Below are 21,709 nucleotides of genomic sequence, written 5' to 3'. Positions count from 1 at the left end.
ATTTAAGCACACAGACTCACACAAAGACAAGTCTTTATTAAATTCAGTTTAAATAGTTAAATTGTTTGGCAAAGAGGAAAAATATCTCAAAACTTTCATTTAGCAGATGAAAATCCTTCTAATAGTTTCAACAGTGAGTTTTTCTCTTGACCTCAGTTTCCAGTTAACAGAATTAATATTACCTTTTTAAGGCCAGAATTAATCAACCACATTTCACGTGAATTTACCTTGGATATCCATAATGTAGATATTTTTATTTCCATCCATAACCAGATAGCAAAAAGTCTATTTGGATCTTATCGACAAATTCTTCGAGTCCATGTTGTTTCTTTTATTTATTCAGTTTTTATATTTCATATGTTGAAAATTTTACTTTTTGCCAGTGTACTTTCCAGACTCTTCGCTCTATGTGAAAGATGTTCTTTCTGCACAAATCAAAAAGATGTGATGTTCATGCTCCCAGCATGAACAATAACAATCACCAAATATCAGCATAGAAATGTATTCTACTAATCACTTACCTTGATTCATTTGATTAATGGATGGATATTCTTGTTGTTTTTGGCTTTCACATCCACCAACACAGAGTGGAAACCTGGTGGATGCTGAGGAAGTTCATGAGGTATCAATAATAAATGTGTGTGTGTGTGTGTGTGTGTGTGTGGGGGGGGGGGGGGGGGGGTTAAAATGATGTTTTAACAAATTAACAACAGTAAACATTGCCTAGCGGAAGAGGATGGATGGAGGAAGTATTACCTCCTATTACACTAGATGGTTTTTCCACTGAGGTTCTTTAGTTTCTTTATTCCTCAGATTTCTAGTTTGATTCATAGACATTCAGTCGGCTGAAGTCAGAAATAATGACGCACTTTATATATGTTAATATTGTTCACAGAGTTATGACTCTGAGAAGTAAGACTTTTGGCATAAACTACAGTGATCTGGTTGAAGGCTCCTAATTGCCTCCATGAGTTGTTTCACAGCTGCACATCCAGTTTTTGGATAAATGATGCTTGAATGAGTGTGTACCGCAGTAGACCGTGTGTGTGTGTGTGTGTGTGTGTGTGTGTGTGTGTGTGTGTGTGTGTGTGTGTGTGTGTAAAAGAGTCATCACCAAAAGTGATCAGAGTAGAAGTTGTTTTTCAGTAGCAGAATGAAGCTCTTTCCCTCAGCCTCACCTCTCAGTAAAACTAATGATGTGGATCCAAAGTTAATATCCTGCATCGGGCCTCTGAGGCTCCCACGCTCCCTCTCTGTTTGCTGCAGAGTGCCGACAGTCGTCAGGCAGATTGGTACAAATAAATCCTGGATTTATTCACTTACTGAAGCAGCTTCAGCGCCTACAACGCCTTGGAGCGAGCGTACTTACGTCTGAACGCCCGACACCGAGCACCATGGGCATCTCCCCTCATGTCTCTGCATCTCCTGCCCATCTTTTTCGTTTTGATAGAAGGTTTTATTATGATAGCAGCTCTACATATGATGTCAACAACAAAACAGCATCTGTCCCTGCAGAGTCAGACCATCACTGCTGTTGCCTGCAGATAATAATAGCCACCTGTTAAACCATCGTGAAGCAGACAAGAGATTTTTGTGTCCTGAATATGAAAATGTCTCCTTCCAACACTGTGGCCCCAATGACGGCCCTGTTGAAGCTAAAACTGAATTTTAAGCATCACTTGTCGATTTGGCCAGTTTTTAAGTAAAAAAAGTAAGAATCTGATGATAAGTAAAAGACATTATAGAACTTACAGGGGCATTTTCATGTAGAGACTTGATTCAAAATAAGTCTCAATGTGAAGAGAAGTAATAAAGCCACTGAGTAATAGGTGGAAAAACTTAAAGCTGGTGTTAAACAGGTGGAAAGTTTCAAACAGATGAATGCAAACAGGTTGGAATATAGGTGGGAAGGATTCCTTTTTTGGAGACCATGAACTTTTCTAACCTAATACACAGTTGTTGTTATGATATCTTAACTGTCATAAAGTGAATGTACAAACTTGACTGGACATGCATGTCTTTGGACTGTAGCAGGAAGCTCGAAAATCTTGAGAAAACTCTTGCAGCAACACAGAGAGCATGCAAACTCCAGGAAGAATCATCTGTCCCAGGAAGATTAATCCTGATGTCCACTTCTATGTGACAAATTAGTATCAAGGTTTGCACAGATGTTACTAATGAAGAACAAAGAACTTTAATGATCTGCAGCCTCATTAGGACAGGAAGTTGTGTCAGAATGTGAGCATGGAGCACAAGGTTTATACTGATCATATGCAATTAAGCCACAAAGCATCTCACGCCACTTAATGCAAAAGTAATGCAACAACTTACTTTGTCCAGGACACAAATGACAAGTAACGTGTAATGCATTTCTTTTCTTGAATGAACATCCCAACACATGGCAGATATTTGTCATGTATGGGTTTAACACGATCAGTATCTCTGCTTCTAGCGCGTTCTCATCCCTCGGGTATTACTTAATGCAGTTTTGTCGCTGTCGTGTCTCTGTTGAGCACAGGGTGTCCTTTAGTTTCTGTGCCTTGACACAGTAGGTTATGAGATCAGCGCGAGGGGTCTGTCCTCAAATCCCATCATTAGTGAGTGTATGGGTTATTGTTGTGAGCTGTGTAGCCCAAGCCACAATCTTCTCGTAAACCTAACTGCAGTTTTCAGAAACCTGAAAACTAGGACTACTTCACAGCACCTAAATTTAACCATTATTATATGAAATATAAATAAATAAACCATTTGGGTCCTTTGACTAGACCTAACTAGTCCTGATCTTTGTCACGTATACCCCCAAGTGCAGGATGCTTCTTAAACCCAAACCACAAGCTCTTCCTCAAGTCCATCAAGTACTTGTTAGTGCTTCAGTCTAACAAAGTTCTTTTCAGCTTCTAAACCTAATCCCGAACGTTTTAGTGTTTAAACTTAACCAGTTACTTTTGAGCAGATAAACCTGACCAAGAAGTTTGAGTTCTTAGAAATAACCAACAAGTGAAAACTAAAGGAAAATAGGACACAGACTATCTAGACCTCTAATATGGGACCATTATCTCTCAGTATCAGTTAATGCCACAATGACAAAGAACGTCTCGCATCTAAGAAAAAGCCATTATATTATGGGCTGGGGTAAGAAAGTGCTGGTGCCTTAGACGATGGTCAATCTAATCGCAACTTGGCACCGAAGTTATGTTGGAGCACAAAGACACATGCAACCAACCTTAAATAAAAAGAAAAGCTACAGCTGCAAAGACCAGAACAGCTTCACAATCCAAACGTTTAGTGCAGTTAAAAACCCTTGCTTCTCTGTTACGGGAGACTATGATGCAATATTAACAGCCTAGTTTCAACAATGTATCAGAAGAGAATGCATCATGGATATTCCTTTATTGATTATCAGTCCCGTGTGTGCTGTCGTGCTCCTTCACATTCCTCTGCAGCAGGTAACCGTTGTGTAGCCCTGCTCCGTATGTGCCCCCATCTGCTCTTACTGATGAAATCTTGGCCACATGTTGTGTCACCACTGCAGAGTTTTTTAAGTCCTCCCTTTGTGCTCAGACAGAAATGTGAAGTGAATGCAAAGTCCAGCGGAGAGGAGACCTGACACACTGGTGCCTCTGCTGTGGAAAAACGACTCTAATGACTTGTTTGTTCCTTCTGAGCAGCCCATCAAAGTCTCAGTATTAACCAGCACAGTCAGTAATGAGGCGACCGCAGTTTCATCACATACGGACGCCGGCGATAAAGAGGAGCTCGAGACCCGAGTGGCAGATGAGCAGAGTTCAGTTGATGTACTTTGAAATGGCAGAAGTGTTTTTGCTCCTGCCCTGTGGCTCCATGCAGAAAAGGGCAGCAGCTCATGCACATGATTAAAAATAAAACTGCACCCATGAATGAACGAACTTTGAGTTCTCTGGTGTAAAAGAAACATGCACTAAAATTATGTTTATCTATTTGACCAGGCTTAAAACACCCACTTAGCTGGAACGAAGGTTATATATCACCTACAGAGATGCTGTACTACTACTACAAAAAAAAACCTAGTACAAAATAAACAGGAAATGTCTGTAAATTTGAGACTGGGATGTTTTCATGACTGAAAGTTCTAAAATCTTTTAAATCTATTCAGAAATTCTGAAGCCATCATAATTAAGCCTATAGACAGAAAACTGAACTACCACAGAAACCAGTAAGTACTACACCAAACTGAAACAGTGGAAACTAAACTTGACTAAAGCAAACCTGAATCTGTTGCACTCCCCTAAATATATGGCTAAAATACTCTTTTCTTCCTGTTAAGTACCACCTTTGATTTGTGGTGGCCTGACTGGAGTTCTATTCTTTTTTCTGTCCCTCGGATCCATATAGACACATGAGCCGCGCACTGATAATATTCAGATATACCTACTCAGTTCGCCCTTACGTATGTTCTTCAGCATATATTACCCATCTGTCTCCATCACCTTCATTCACTAATATTCCTCTCTATCTCTGGTTGTTGGTGTTGCTTCTGTGAGAACTTTTATGTTATTTTTTTATTCTTCCTAACTTAAATTTGCAAATCAAATCTGTTGCCAGAGCCAGCTTTGTTTCAAAAAACAACCTTGAGAAGGTTATCCGTGCTTTCATCATGCTCAGAATGAATTACTGCATTTTTATGTGGACTCGGGCTCTTCCAAAATGCTCCTGCGAGAGTCCTGACTGATGCACACAAACAAGTAAATGAGTACACATCACCATCCTGGCTGCAAAATTCCAACATGTGTTTGCTCCCAAGTGCTAATCACACTTGTTTCATGTACCATGCTACTCATTTAGATCACATCACCAGCAGCTGTTTAAACCACCAGATTGTATTCAACAGAGAAATTTCAAGCTGAAGCTCAGAAATGATCTGGAGGAGAACAACCTCTCCTCCAGATCATCTACCTCTGTAACTGTTAACAAATCAGTGCACAAGTGCAAGAAACGAGGTCTGTAAAGACATGGACGAGTGAGTTTGGTGTGGTTAATCTTGACTGGCCTGCACAGAGTCCTGACCTCAACCTGACAGAACACCTTTGGACTGAATTAGAGCAGAGACTGTGAGCCAGACCTTCTCATCCAACATCCGTGCCTGACCTGGCAAATGTGCTACTAGAGAATGATCAGAAATTTCCATAAAGACACTCCTAAACTTTCTGGAAAGCCTTCTATAGCTGCAAAGTTTTAAGCATATGAATAAAAGTGGGATGTCACTAAAGTTCATATGTGAGTGAAGGCAGACGAGCACTGCAGATTGATACTTTTGGCAATATATTGTATGTTCACGCTGGCCAGGACAGCCCAACTTCTGACAGCTATGTAATAGACATTTGTGCTTCATTTGGATCAAAAGAAGCTAAAAAAATTACTGCAACATCAGATATGTGAAATATCCAGCTAAAACATTTCAGGCTCAGCGTTTAAAAGCAAAAATCGCAGACTTGTTTTTACAATTTTACCATTTCTCTGATCTCACCTTCATCCTTCTTGACTCAATCCGAGACTTGTAGCAGAACTCGACCAGAGCCACCAGCATGGCCAGGCCCAGCCCACCAATCAGGATGTAGAAAACTCCAGCTACATTGCTCAGACTGAGCGCGCTAGTTTTGTCCTATCAGCACAGAGAAGTGAGGTTAGAGACACCGAATCATGGTGCACAGAGGCATGACATCACTATGGTTTGAATCCAACTGTAAGCAAAAGGACAAAATTATTTTTAGAAAGTTTAAAATGGTCTAAAATCCCAAAGCTAAATACAAGTTTCTAACTAGGAAGACCATTATGCAGCGTTCAAAGGCTGTGATATTCTGACAAATGGAAATATTAATCCCCTCAGAGAATGTCTGAGATCCCCTGAATTATGGAATTTAATATGAAATTACTTTTGGGCGACATCCACTCAAATTTGAAATTTGAAATTTACTGCCTAACTGATAAGTTTGTAGTTTCCATTCAAAACATAAAACCTAATCGGTGACACCTGCCAGGAAAGTAAGTTTTAATTGTACTTTGATGTTTTTGTACATCAGAGTCTATTTTGAGATATGAACAAACTCCTCTTTGTAAAAAATCATCACTTTTTCCCAGCTAATCACAATAAGGAAACAGTTAAAATAGTTAATAAATGCTAACAAATGTTAACAAATAACAAACATTGAAACTAATTAAAATGAGAGTTTGTCACTCCAAGAGTCCAATTCAACCATCTAGTCTTTAGCCCAATATTATCTGATATATAAATGTATTTAAAAGTCCAAATGTATCTGACCCTACTGAACAGGGCAAAGACCCTGCTAATGTTCATCTCCTCATGAAAAGAATGACCCTCCGTTGCCTCAATCATAGCCTTTGAACCTCCACATCTATTGATCGGTCACATGCAGCTTCATGCACGAAAATGCAAACAAAATGAGGAAAAAAAATTATCTTGAAATTCTTAACAAAAAGGTCTTATACTTCAATTCAGAGGTTCATTATATCTGTGCTGGTCTTCACGGTCATAGAAATGTGTCATTTATGAAAAATAGCTTTATATCACAATCTTTTAAAAAACAGACTCAGTTGGCGAGCTCTTGAATTTTGCACGTTCTTTCCTCACATGCATCGCTTGGTTTTTGGTGGGTGTGACTTAGCTTTTTCATCCAATAGCATGCAGCCTGTTAGAAAAAAAGAAAGGAGGAAATAGTGGGCGGGGCCTCCCTTCAACAGTAGGAAGTGGTGTGAGCCTATCAGTGGGATTTCCTCTCCACACTGTCATGTTAACCTCAACCAATCAGCTTCTGGGAAATCCCACCAAAAGACACTAAAAAAGTCAGACTTCTTAAAAACAAAGTCATCTGAATTTGTGTGTAACATCTGATGCAATAGTATAGTTCATTGATGCTTTATAGTTGTTAACCAGTTAGCTAAGAGATCATGTGAATGATAGTAGAAATCAGCTTGTTAACAGAGATCTTTTAACCAAATACACTGATTAGATACCAGGTAGGTTAAATTTTCTTTTAAGAATTGTTTCTGGGAATAAACAGTCACGGGTCATTTTTAAAGTTGTCCCTGCCATCACCCTTGTATTTACAAGTGTTTTACAGACTGCATCAATAAGATCAACAGCCTTTATAGGGACTTTTCTTTGTCCGTGAGACTTGTACATAATCAGTTGTCCTACGTAGTGGTGTTAAAGTATAGTAGTATAATATGTTACTGAAAAAACTCAGCAGCTGAGCTCAGTGAGCTGTGAAGCATGATCACTGCCATTACTGACAACGTGTAAACAAAATGTAGATAAACTCCAGAATTAATCATGTCACATTAAACATTTTGAAAACTTGAGGGCATTTTGGGTTTTTTTTACATAATGCGAAAGCCTTCTGAATACAGCCTCTGATATGAATGGCTTCAATAAAGAGATGACAAAGATCAATTTTAGTAAATGAATCTCTATTAGTGGACACATCTTATCATCTCTGTATATTTTTGTTATGGAAAGTTCTCTCTACACTAAACTAATCCATCGGCATGACTCTCAGTGCTGCACTTTCAGTCTGACATTAAAAGTGTCTTTTCTCAACAGATTGATGAACGTTTTTCCACCATTTGTTAGTCACGGTCTGTTACTCAGCGAGTTCAGAAGAAGCAGGAGGTACATGACAGATTGGAGACAAAAACATCAGCATTTGTGTGTGGGAAGGAAAGGGGAGGAGGGAGGATGGGTGGGGGCAAAGCTGTGGTCATTTGCTTCAATTTAATCAAAGTTGGTCAGCAGCCATAAACAGAGAGAGAGAGAGAGAGAGAGAGAGAGAGACTCAAAGAGCGAGAGAGGAAGAAACAGGCAAATATATCTGCATTTATAAAAATCTGACATTTTACATCTGACCTGTGTGAAGGGAACGCAAACCTGCTTTAATCTGGAGCTTATCTTCCGGGCCTGATTATGTCTGTTTGACGGCTTCTTCTTTCTTTTTTAGCAGACAAAGTGTCTTTTTCAAAACTCTGTGACACTGTACAGCCACGAGCAGAGACTAAAAATACACATGTAAAAGTGGCACCTAAAGGCAGTTGGATGTGCGATTAAAAGTGATGTAAAAGGTCACATTTTTCAGCAGAGTCACTCGTCTGTCTGTCTGCGGCTGCTTCCATTGAACTGTGCTGACCACCAAATATTCTGGAGAACAGAAGGAAGGCTGAGCAGAGAAAAGCCTCTGAAGAAATCTGATGGATTTCCACTGATCTGGACTCATGAAAACCCCTTATCTCCAAAAAATGTCTGCTTTGTCAGAAATGGCTGAAGCCCCGCTCGTTTGCCTCCCAATTTGCATAAATTTGTCTTCGAGCTTGAATCACGTTTGGTAGGAAAGAAGTTCATAAAAAATACTCAGCACATTTCAGCGGCCTCTCAGTTTAAGTCAGGAGTACAAATTGGAGTTGTGGGGTTTACACATGCCATCAGGATATTAAAATGTTTTCATGTTTTAATATGTTTATCTTTCAGTTCTTCAGAATGGTCAACTGAGTAGCAGTGATACACTGTAAAAGCAAAAACAAAAATCCTCAATAAACCAAAAAAAATAATCAATTAAAAAATGACTTTATGACCTTGAATGAAAAGTTTGTCACTTTGCGACCTGCTTTCATACTTATAGGTGAGAAGAGACCGTTCATGTTTAACCTTCTGAGGCTTCAGTCACAGGACATACCATTATTCCTCAACCAGTTGGTGAGTAGTTGCTGGCAGTCACTGGTTTGGTTTCAAATAGGTCTACAGTGATGCGCCAAAAACTTTGTTGCAAATGCTTTAGCCACTTGCAGGTTGCTGTAATCACACATAGATTGTATGAATTTGTTGGGAAACAAACAGAAGCTGTTTCTGTTCAGTGTGAAATATGTGCCTTTTGAAATGTGTTGGCACAACTTTTGTTGGCAGCACCATCTTTGTGAATGATTTCACCCAGGAACAGTTAGCAAACTACAGCACTACTTGCCAAATCATTGGAAAATACATATTTTTCGCTGTCAAACAAGGTTTTCCAGGGCAGGTCCCTTGGCCTGTATTACTGAGGCCTTACTTTAAGGACTTGAGACAAACAGTCTTTGTGAAGGGGTAACAAAATATACCCAATGAGCACCTTAAATCTCACTAAAACATTTACTCTACTGAAAACACGTTTCCTGTTGTGTCCACTGGTCATTGTTTACAAGTGTAGTTTTATTGGAAGATCTAATACAGTAACCTTTCCATTAGGACCTACTCGGATCGAGTCATCACAGTTCGCCATGGTTTTCAGGGTTTTCCATTAGGTCATAGTGAGAGTACCTGGTACCAGGATCCCTTGGAACCCTGCTTGGCCAGGGTTCCAAGGGATCCAAGGAGGTACTAAAATGTGACTTTGTTAGACTGTATTCCACCAATTGGCTGGTCAGTAGTGTCACTCAGTGACTTATGAGAGTGTCTTGTTCAGGAAAATCAAAGCCCCCATTTATAAGAGCTGGCAACGAATGAAACGGCTACAAGAAACAACCCTGTGGTCCCCGAGTCTGACGAAGAGGCACAGCACAGCAGGTATATTTTTGCCTTAACATACACCTTTGTTGTAGCGCTCATGTCGCACATTAATTACATAATGGGACACGTGGACGCATTGCTATGGTGACAACCACACACATCAAGTAGTACTGGATCGTAATGGAAAACCAGTTGATCTGAGTCGAGTCGTGGCGAGTTGATCCAAGTCGGTACCAATGTAAACGAGACTTAAAAGGTTAAATTATTGTCAAATGCTAGCAAAGGTTTTAAGAGTTCGTTTTGACAGGTGCTTTTCTTTTTTGCTCTTCACAAAGATGTTTTACCTGCATTATTCTAACCACAAACAAGTACAATCAGGCACGAGAAAGCTTGCTGCTGATTGTTCACATTCATCTGCTGGTATCTATTTGAGTTTTGAAGAAGTTATCTACAGGTTAAGAGATGTTTAAGAACTTTCATTTTAAAAATGTATTTTCTTCCTCATGCAGGATCCTCACCCCAGGTTACCTAAACGAATTCAGTCACTGTGATGTAGTATGTATAAAGTGTAAAGGTCATGCTATATTACTGCTCAAGGCCAAGGGACAGTGTTGGTCCCCAGAAAGTAGTAACATGCTCTGTTATTGGTTTTGTCTTACTGATATCTGTTTATCTCCCTAAATGTAAACAGAATTTTTACAGGATTCATATTTTGAATTTAAACTGACTTTAAAACTAAAAAATACATTTTAATGCAGGACAATAAACAAACATTTGCTTTCTATTTAGCTGCAGACTATTAGCGGTGCCTTCACTTATAAAAACACTTTCTTCCAGGTAACTTTTAGCTTAAAGCATACCAGTCAATAAAAATGTGGAATAAAGGATCAAAAATATGAATTAGCTCAACTTTTTGTTTTTACAGTGTAGCTGCTGGAGTTTCAGAAACTAATAAGGGAAGGGGGAGGGGATTGGGTGGGGTGGTGTAGGGGGTTAACCAACACATGACCTTGGGACCAGGCCTCAAGAACTGACCTTTCTGCCGGAGTCCTTGTGTCCACACTCCCCCTTGTCATACCACCACTTGTTTTTCAACTTGTCTAAGACGGCTTGTTCATTGAGCTTCAGTACTGCTAGGTTTACTGGGATTCTTCAAAGAACCATAAGAGGAAGGGAGGGGAATTGGAAATAACATAAATAACATTATGCACCTCCATGTTATCTTATGTTATTGTTCAGCTGCACAGCAACAGGGCTGCGATAGCTACAGCAGTAGCAGTGGTGGTGGCAGCAACGTTTTTAGCAAAAGTGACTTTAGCAGTACAGTAGCTGTGGAACACTACAGAAAACACCTCAAAAACAGCAGAAAGAAAAACAAACAAACAAACAAAAACAGGCACAATCACACGGAAAACTCTGGAAAATGTCAGCATCAAAGTGATATGCATTAATACTCCATCTAGCTTGGTTTAGCCTGACTCCCTACGTGCGAGATGTGTATTACTATATCACTTTGGGTAACCGGCAAGGGCTGAAAACACTCCGGGAACTTTGGGTTTTCTGAGCAAGAATGCGTCATAAGCTGTCTAAAAAAACAGACTGCATACTATAAACTGTAGTCTCTAGGCAAGGAAGGCTGAACAGCTAACTTTTTCTGGAATAAAATTGAACTGACAAAACTGACTGAAGGGGTATTTTATTAAGTAGGTTTAGTACTTATCAATTCATTGCTAGTTAGCCAGGATTTATTTTCTTCAACTCCATGAACAGACTAGATTTGTATGCTGAACCAATCAGCCACAACCTTTGAACCTTTGGTCACTAAAAGGCATTTATTGTCTTACAATTCAGTGTTGTTCCAGGAAACCCCGGGTCCTAGAATGGCTTTCCTCTGCTTTCATCAGCCCGACAACCTGTACTGCCACACTACAAAAACAACTCTAGAAAGCCTTAAGAAACCCAGACAGACATTGTCTAGGCAAGTCTAGATCCCAACTCAATCCAGCATCTAAACCAGGCATATAAACATGTTGAATCTGGGGAAGTCGCACCTTGCAACTTTTGAGTACTCTAATTATATACTGCCTGACGCCACAGACAACCTTCTGCCCATATGACATGTCACAGCAACCAGAGGTAGAACCACAAAAGTTGGTTTTAGTGTCAGGCTGTATATTTATATAGGTAAAACAGTCCACCTACCTATCTCTGAAATATTGTTCTTATCCATATTAGACTTGAAACACCTAAGACAGACGGTTGGGACGTATTTCACCAATCTTTTACTTTTGTAAATAAATTTACAGATAAATGTCCTATAGTACTATGAAAGACTACAGTATTTAAGCAATCAACTCCTAGACTTTAAATATGTAAATCAAGTTTTGCTGGTTCCTCTGGTATAAATGCAGGTAGACAACCTGAGTTTCCCAAAGGGTTCTAAAGCCCCATTCACCTATAAAGTGGCTGGGTTCATTGTTTCTCAAGGCTGGTCACTGGTCCAGTCTCTGGTTGCCCAAGTCACTTCTTTTGTTCAAGTCCAGGGTCGAAAACCTTTCTGTCACTGTGTAAACCTGGAGAAAATCACCATCTTCCTTCTACACGACTAAAAGTACTAAAAAGTACTGAAAGTAAGGTGGATGTTAGTCTTTTAGTAATGAAAGATTTTCTTTTGTAAAATACCCCATCGATCAGAAAGTAAGAATTCAAAAATGTCTTTGACAAAGAAGGTCACAGTTTTGATGGCTCTATCACCTCCTACTTATCTGTAATAATTTTCTGAGAAAGACACCAAATAGAAGGTTCCTGTAGCATTTCATTGGTGCCATCCGGAGTGTTTTAGTTAGGTAGCGAATTCTGGGTTATTGCCGGTTACCCTGGTGTGCCATTGCCTGTCGTTACCCGTTGGGGTTACGGTGATCTGACCTTGGAGTCCCCTCCCCCGGTGCCGCACTCTCCCTTGTCATACCACCATCTGTTTTTCAATTTGTCCAACAGGCCCTGCTCGTTCAGTTTTAACACTGCCAAGTTAACAGGGTTTCTACGGGGATGATAGTAACAATAAGGGATAAAAGGGAACCTGGTGTTAATGAACAGACGACTGCCACAGTGAAGATAGCAACATTAATACACATGTGTACCTATGACAGGCATGATATTATTAATGAATGGTACATAAAAACAACAGATTCACTGCTATTCAGCCCAGACCTTGTAACATGCTGTTTTCCTGCATCTTCCTCCTGCATTGTGAACATTACAATGCAAGTAGACCAAATACTTACAGTTAGAGAAAAATGCCATCATTTTTTTTAAATCAAATTTTCTGAACTGGGAAAATCTTTAGGTAATGCACACTAGTGACTGTCTGTCTGTCTACTTTACAGGACTCATGCAGTCTCTTTTGAATCTCCGAACACTGTGGTCTTTAAATGGAGAAACACCGTTGTCAAACTCAATTAAAGGTGTGATGCCCATTTAAATGTAATTAGTTAATAACCTCTGTCTCTCTTCCACAGCATGTTTTTATCCTGTTTTCCTTCTCTCACCACAACCGGTCACAGTAGATGGCCCCGCCCCTCCCTGAGCCTGGTTCTGCTGGAGGTTTCTTCCTGTTAAAAGGGAGTTTTTCCTTCCCACTGTCGCCAAAGTGCTCGCTCATAGGGGGTCATATGATTGTTAGGTTTTTCTCTGTATGTATTATTGTAGGGTCCATCTTACAATATAAAGGGCAGCTGTGGCTACAACTGTAGCTGCCTCCACCAGTGTGTGAATGTGAGAGTGAATGAATAGTGGAATTGTAAAAGTGCTTTGGGTTCCTTGAAAAGCGCTATATAAATGCAATCCATTATTATTATTATTATTATTATTACAAAGCGCCTTGAGGGCACTGTAGTTGTGATTTGGTGCTGTATAAATAAAACTGAATTGAATTAAATGTCATAAATAAGTATGCAATACTGAATGGAATATCAGTGCGGTGTCTATAATACAAGAATCATTTAGACTTTTAAAGTAAATAACAATCAATAGTAAATGTTTGACAAACACTTTAATTTCTGTCTCTAATTATAAGTAAAACTGGTAAAAATTCCTGTTTGTGAGCATCTTTTCAGTGGTAGCATATGTTGACAATGGTCTCACTGGTTGGATCCCAATCCTCCAAAACAAGGCTAATCACTGCATTCATTATTTTATGAAACAATGGCACCACGCCGATGCCAATATGGCATCAGCTTCTCGGTTTAATTTGCATTGTCTATAGCTCATTCTTGGCTCTGACTTGTAAATGGCTGGCTTGATTCACTCATTCAACAATTGCTTCAGTGGATTGTGTTAAACTCAGCCATTAGTTGTAGCAGAATGACAAGTTTCTCAAAACCAAAGGAAAGGTAAACTGCACTTTAATATTGTCTGGGTCGAAAAAACAGAAAATGATTCCATTTTACTACTGTGCAGCAAAGCGCCACTTGCATTTACTTCTAGTCAATACCTGATAAATAAAGGCGGAACACCAGTCAAGTATTCAGGCGTAAATCAGTTCAAATTAAAGGGTAAATGTCTTTTAAATATAAATTTTGTGACATTGTACATGTCCTTGTTGTTCCCCTTTACATACCATAAATGATCAAAACTATAGTGTGGCAGAAGGCAGCAGATGATGTTGAACGGTACATGGTAAATCAATAAAATGATCAATGAGCAGCAGTAATTCAGTTTGAAATGTCAATAACAGATGATGTGATGAGTGTGAAAGCAGCAGAAGAGTTTTGTTCTAAAGTGCATAATTTAATTTAAAAAAAGATCTGTATAAATTCAGTGTGAAAAAACTCCGATTAAATTCAGATTAAAAATGTTTGTGAATCAGATGCTGAAAATAGTAATTTTACAAATTTGACATATCAGGAGAATCACTTACGCTGGGTTCAGACTAGAGAATACTCGTTTTTTATTTTGAAAAATCGTTGCTTTTCATGACTGAAACAGACTAAACATTGTTTCCGGATCATGAATGCTACCTTACTTTCAAGGCGTGCGTAATGGAAGGAAGTGCTGATAGCTGTATGTCTTGAGTAATGGTGTGTGTCCACAGGAGCTACCCATTCTGCTAATTAATGACTTGTGGAGCTAGCTGTGCAAAGCTGAAAACTAGCTGTGGACTATCTAAATGAATACATATTTACTCCTCCCCTCAAATGTTTTCAGGAAAATGTATGTATTTTTTCGAGGTTTTAACCTCTCTATTTGGTATGGTCTCATCATTCCCAGTGGCCAGAACAAAGTTTATCTTTTATTCTGATGTGGTCAGAACAAAATCAAAAAGTCTGAACCCAGCGTAACTGTTCACAGAAGTGATGCTTGAGTTCACACTGAGAAGATTCCTGCTAAATTACATTTCATGTCTACACACAGCTATGTTTGGTCAGATTGGTGGTATTCCTAATTGTTCAGGATTATCTCAGTTGGGATATCAAAGAAGCCAGTCCTACAATCCAGAAATGAGTTAGTATTTGTGCACTTCCAATTCCCTTGTCGCAGTCAGCAGGGTTTTTAAATGGGACTGTGGTTGATATGAACTTCAGAGATTTTTATGTTTTGTTCTATAACATCAAGTACATAAGTAAATATTCATTTCATAAATTTTGAAGGTTTTACTTTAAGTCTTTGAAGCCTATGGACCTCATTATGCCCACCAAAATGTGTAAGTATCCAAAACTTTTATTTCCCACAGAGCTTATTTAATAGTCTAACTCAAAAATCAAAATCTGTTTTGCTTTTTAGCAAAGGAATCAGGGTGACGCTCACTTCCAAGTCAGCCTACAAAAACCCATCATCCCCGTGGCACTTTATTGTAGAAAATCACCATTTTGGCACAAAAAACTACCATTTGTTTGAATCCTATCAACCAGATTCTGTGAAAACTGTGAGAATGTCATTTGGAACAAATCTTGCAGAAACACAGTCATGGTTAAGGCTCAGAAACAGTGGCTGGGAAACAGCAGAAGGATGATGAGCAGAAAGCAGATTGAATGAAGTCGACTGATGATTTTTTTATTGTCATCTGTTCGTACTAAGAGCCGGTCAACCCAGAGAGAGAGAGAGAGACTGCTCACAGAGAACTCAAGAGCTCATCTTTTTGATGTGTAAAGTTGATTATACAATATGCTCAGCATTCAATGGGTTTAACACAACTGTGTTGCTAAGCAACTGATGACAAAAACTCAACCCTTTATATTTTTAAAAAAAAAATGTTGATTTGGTGCTTCCTGCATCTACAGCAGGGAGCAGAGGTAAATACATACCACCTTCTCTATGCAAGCTGCATTTCAAAGTGACTTATTGATCCATCGATTGATTGAGTCGGATCATACACACAGATTATTTTCAGGGATTAAATAGATTCAAAACTCAAAGGGAAAAAAATATCACATTCCACATGGTGCAGTCTTTGTTCTTCTAGTTCGTCTGCCTTTCTCTGACTCTGGGTTGGCCGTAAATTGCTGACATGAAGCAGAGAGAATAAGAACAAGATGTTCTTTCACTGAACATCTGATAAAAACATGGACTGAGTTCATTCATGTATGAAACAAAGAAAAAGGAAGAACGTGACTTTATGCTGCTGTCAGGTATAATTAAAACTCACCAACTCCACCTCAGGTTATATTTTTCAGCTCAATTTCTGTTTTGTTTTCCTCTTCTGTGGACAAAAGCCATGTTTTTCAATTCACCTTAAATGGCTCTAAACCAGCAACTCATCTGTTATCAAATGTAACATTTATATGGGAAAAAATTCATTAAAATTTTACATGTCAGGTTGGGCTCATTTGTTCAAGAGTATTGCTTGTTTTCCTATTTATGTATTTATGTATTCTTTACTCCAATCAGCCTCACAGCTGTAGCCCTGCTGTCCTACAGTAGTGACACCATCTTGCAGTTCAAACAGCACACGTCACTTGGGTCTCTTTCAGTGATACTCCTTGTGCCTGGGGACCCAGCTCTCCTATGGGAATTACACAAAACACATCTGGGACTCTGCTCTCTAGCAACAGTAATCTCACTGTAATACAGGAGTGATAAAACCTCACATCTGGGACCCAGATCACTGGGGGAGGGAATATTTTGATTTCTATCACAAAATTAGGCAGTGATGCTCCTTATGGATGGGAATCCCATTGCCCAGAACAGAAGAATCACCACAGCCCTAATTTCTAATAGATGTGATGCTCTTCATCTACAGGAATTATGCTTATCTGCAGGACTGACAAACCTCAAGCCTACAAAGACCACTCTCTGACAGGAGTGATGATGTCCTCCCTGATTGCTACACCTTACATCATGCTTTGCAGTGGAAGTGACACTCCTGACAGTCTGTAATGAAAGTGAGGAAGGCCAGCTCTAGGAGCAGCCATGTCTGATGTGAGTATGGCTCTTCATGCTCAGAAATACTGGTCTGCAACAGGAGTGATACGCCTCACACACTGTAATGGGAGCAATGCCCTTGATACACAGGAATTCCACCCTTTAGCAGGACGGATGCTAGTGGGGGTGACAAACGTCAGAGACTAGAATGTATGTGACTCCCTGCATGATGCTAAAGAGTAAATGGAGTAATTCTTTAATAGCACTTTTCTACTCTTATACACAGGCCTATTTTTCAAGCATGGGAACTCTACAGTCTTACAGGAATAATACGACTTACATCATGCAAGGATCTTGCTTTCTAGTGGACGTCATGGAAAACTTTTAAGTGTAAGAATACTGGTTTGTAAGGGAGAGACAATCCAAACCAAATGCAAAACTTTAAACTGTTCATAGTTCAATATGAGACTTCAGTTCCAGAATAATCCTTATTTACTTCAGTGATCGTCAGCAAACTGCCATATCTGATAAATAAACATGAATGAGGTTCATCGAAGTGTTTATCTTAAAGCAGCGTTTTACCTGACAGCAGCAAAGCTCAAAGCCTGATCGACAGACACAGAATGAGATTCATTAGGATGTTACTTTAGATGTCAGGATTCTGGTGAATGTAGAAGCAAAGACGGGCAGGTAGGCAGTCGGACGGGCATAACAAATGACAACAGACAGCAAAAAGGCCGACAGGGCAGCATCAGGCAGACAAACACAGATACTGACAAAGACAAACAAAAAGAGAGAGACAAGACAGACAAAAAGACAGATTAAGAGACAGACAGACACACAGACACACACAGACAGACAGTAAACAAGTCTAAAAGTCTAAAAAGCTGTTCTCTGGGGTTAGACTAGTTTTCATGTTCCAATCATGAATACCAATTTTGACATTTAATTTTCATGTCTAAACACCTGGATCTGCTCTGTGAATGCCAGCCAGTCATCAGGTTTCTGCAAAAACAGCATCCAGGTTGATGAGTTTGAAACAGCACTCTGTGCTGTGCAGAGGTCATTTTGTCCCCAAGTCTCCTCAGTCTCAGTTCCTAAGAGTAAATTATAAAGTAATTCCACTGATTATATAACACCAATATAGCCATTTATTTTTATTTCCCTCTTCTGTAAAACTTCTACTTAGCCATACTTCAGAGTCAAACATTGACATTTCAGTCCCACTATGTGTATCACAAGCTTGTAAAATTAATACATTACGAAGATTGAAGCAGAAGCTCCCAAGCTTTTAAGCTTGTGACCCAAAGACAATAACATAAGATATATGAAAGTTGTTCCATGAAGAAGCTATTCTTCTGCTTGCATTGTTTCATTTAAATAGCCATGCGACGTTCAAAGAGGATAAATTATCCAGTGATTCACAACACAAGCAGAAGGTAAAAGTTCTTTACTCTCCAATTAATCATTTCACAATCCCTCAGATTAATCTTGTGACCCTCTAAGCAGGGCTGAACTCTTGATAAGTAGCTCACTTTATACAAACTAATTAAAAGTAGCTCCAAACTGAGAAACTGTCACAGAAAAATCTATTGTGCTTATAGCCAGTCAGCAAACTATAAATAGATCCTTTAGTGGACATCTTCCAAGTTCTTCCACCTCTGATACACTTAGTGGGTTTTGCTTATAATTCTATAAGACTTTGACAAAATTGTCTATTATTGTGACAATCAGACAAAAGCAGCCCTGCTAACTAAATTATTTTAGCTATAAAACAAAACTTTAATGCAAACTTCAGCTTTCCTGCCCTTTTTATTTTTCCCAGAGGAACTAGACATGCCGGCATCCACACACCAGAGAGTGCTGGAAAGACTAAAAAAGTTTTTAATAGTTGTAATTTGTATTTACTACATTCCAATATTATGAGAAAATGATATATAATGTTTTTAAAAATACACCCCAGTGTGATACGTTTGCATGCAGTGACCTAATTTCCCCACAAAAAAAGCAGACAGAACAAGACACCGACATTAGTCCCGCACAGACTATCCTCTATCTGGAGATTCAGAGTCTACCTGAGGGGGGATCCTTTAGGCGTGGCCACTCCATAGCCTTTAGAGTCCAGGTTGCCTCCTACTTTCATGGTGTCACAGGGCTTCCTCTGCTCGATGTACTCATTCATGGAGGACTCCAGCAGGTAAGCATATTTCCCTTTTGACTTTCTGACCCGTATCATGCCTTCACTAGTGCTCTTGACGAAGACCGATGGGTCTGCACTCCGCATGTACGACCACATCTTCTCGAACACTGCAATCTTTGACCGCTGGTGGAGGAGCAGAGAATATCTATGTGTTATTGTGCTTGTAGAAAAACATTCCTTCTCAGACTGCTGCCTTGACTACAACGTCTGCACTTCTAGAAATGTGCCCCCACCCTGAAGAATTCTTTAGTGGAGCCTCCATCCAAGGTACCATAGGCAATCTCTGTTTGCTTGGCCAGGTCCTCTGCACTCTCTATGGGGGACACCATCCTCTCTACGGTGAGGAAGGCTGCCAGGTTGGCTGTGTAGGAAGAGATGATGATGAGGGTGAAAAACCACCAAACTCCTCCGACAATTCGACCTGAGAGAGACCTGGAGAAGACAAGAAGGGGAAGAAGAGCAAGGAAGATAAATTTTCCATTTCAGGCACAGCAGGCAGGGTTAAAGGGGTGTACTGGGGATATTTCAGCGTCCTTCCCATTTTCTTCAATTATATTCACTGTGACTGAACCAGGAACAAAGCCGACTATTCATTGAATTTTCAGAAAATGCAATAATAAGTGATTCTGCTTCCACCTCACTCTGTTTTCCAAATCTGTTATAACAAATTATTTCAGTTATGTAGATGATACACAAATGGTGTCTCCTAATAACATTATCAATAGCAATTGCTGGCACGTCTCTGCGCAGAAAAAAATCTGCGTTGCGCACAAAAAAAAAAAAAAATCTAACCTGAAATGAAATTAAAATAAAAACTTTAACAATTCTGTTTTGCAGTGTGAGTCAGTGACTGGCTGCTCCCGTGTAGGATTAGAATGATGCCACCTTATCCCATAGTCCAGCCAATGATGCGATTCACATTCGTATATACGCAGCTGATCAACGTCATTGACAGGCTATGACAGCGTCCTTATGTGCCGACGCCGGTGTTTTAGCGAGCAAAGCGGCTGATGTGGAGTGAAGCCACGTTAATGACAGCGTGTACAACCATTGGAGACGTGAGCAGGACAGACGGAACAACTGATGGAAAAAGTGTGGACTTTATAGCAGTTTTTAAATTGTGTTGATCGGCCACGTAAAACCAGAGTTATGATAAAATATCTGCAATGTTTGTTTTTCTTCCTGAATACTGTCGTTGTTTATATTTACTGCGGGAAGAAACGGTAAAAACTGTGTTTTATAAGGAAAACGCTCGAAAGCCTGTGAACAAAGACAACACCAAAAAAAACCCAGCCTTTCCTATTGGTCAAAAAATGTACCATGTGGACCAATCAAAAAATGATATGGCAACATGGCATTTAGTTGTTTAGGAAGGGGGAAGTTTTAGGAGTGACGGCGGAGTTTTGAGATGTGAGAGATTTGCGATGTTTAGCGCAAATCTTGTGTAGTTAGTGTGTAGTTAGTGTGTAGTTAGTGTGTAGTGTAGTCAATAGTGTTGTTGTGTGTGTCAGAACAATGAGGCGACTGCTGAGTGTTACAGGTGTTACAGCAGTGATACATCTGCTGCTGTCAGGCCTGCAGGTATCAGGCTGTTGTTCTCCTTCATCTCATAGTGGACAGAAGTTATTTTTGGAGTGGCACAAATAGTTTGTGTGGCATCAGATTTGATGCAGAACAGCTGATTGTTCTGCAAATAGTTTGAAATGTTTGTTTAAAAAAACGTCTTGGCTGTATTTTTAGGTAAACAGCTGCAAAAAACTTTGTTTGCAAAACTCAGTTACTTTTTTGAAGAAGTAACTATATAATTAATTGCCCAACATTGGTCATTATTTACTGTATTTTCCAGACATAGTTACAGACACTACAGTTGTGTTTTCAAAATTGGAGTTTAAGTTATTTTTACTTCCAATAGTGTTAACATGCTACACAGGTCATGAACAAGATTTTTTTAAATTGTCATTGTAAGTGGGCTAAAGCAGTTAATTAAAAGTAGTCTAACATAAATGCTGTAATTTGATTATTTTAATGAACCATGTAACTTGGATGGATTGGATGCTGGCGTGACCACAGTGCACACGTCTGCTGTCGCTCACAGTGGTCCAAGGGACGCTCAGGGAGTTTGTGTGTTCGCTCAGACACATGAAACATTAGAGAGAACAACATTGGTTGTAGCTAAACAAAAAAAAGACCATATGGCATAAAAGCTCTTGTCCCAATCCTTTACCGAACCAGACCAGGTTAAAAACACAAAATAAATTGCACTTTAATATATTCTGAACCTTTCAAATCCCAAAGGTAAAGATCAGTTCAATCATTAGCGGATGATAGTTGATGCTTGTCTGATGCATTTAGCAGAAAAATTAAGCCAGACTCTTTCTCATCAGCCTGTGTACACAAAAGCCTGTTTACATGTGATTGTTCCTGCAAACCATACATGCTTCTGGTGAGAATGGCCATCATTTTTTAAAGTTATTAAAGTATAGAAAACAGAGTTTATGTAGCTATTTCTTGTCAGAAACATATATTTTCTCTAGTTTTTACCAGGGCCTGGTGGCTACATTACATTACTACATTACAAGCCATCTGCAGAATGCAATTCATCAAAACTGAAGAACATGCTCCTA

At 39.3% G+C, this 21,709-nt stretch overlaps 1 long non-coding RNA gene and 1 pseudogene across 2 annotated transcripts in view; one reads left to right on the top strand and one right to left on the bottom strand.

The window, feature by feature from the left end:
* LOC145431510 (uncharacterized) overlaps positions 1 to 21,709 on the top strand; it is a 171,318-nt gene that overhangs the window by 18,595 nt on the left and 131,014 nt on the right. The window lies entirely within an intron of this gene.
* Positions 1 to 21,709, bottom strand: part of LOC113030115 (glutamate receptor 1-like) — a 109,155-nt pseudogene that overhangs the window by 3,548 nt on the left and 83,898 nt on the right. The window contains exons 14-17 of the transcript XR_013911826.1: positions 19,319 to 19,517; positions 18,961 to 19,208; positions 10,562 to 10,676; positions 5,504 to 5,638 (exon numbers count right to left, since the gene is read on the bottom strand). The product of XR_013911826.1 is annotated as a glutamate receptor 1-like (transcript). The remainder of the gene's footprint in view (positions 1 to 5,503; positions 5,639 to 10,561; positions 10,677 to 18,960; positions 19,209 to 19,318; positions 19,518 to 21,709) is intronic.

The sequence above is a fragment of the Astatotilapia calliptera genome, chromosome 10, assembly GCF_964374335.1.
Source record: "Astatotilapia calliptera chromosome 10, fAstCal68.1, whole genome shotgun sequence".
NCBI lineage: Eukaryota > Metazoa > Chordata > Actinopteri > Cichliformes > Cichlidae > Astatotilapia > Astatotilapia calliptera.
This window is presented reverse-complemented; position numbering and strand designations above follow the sequence as displayed.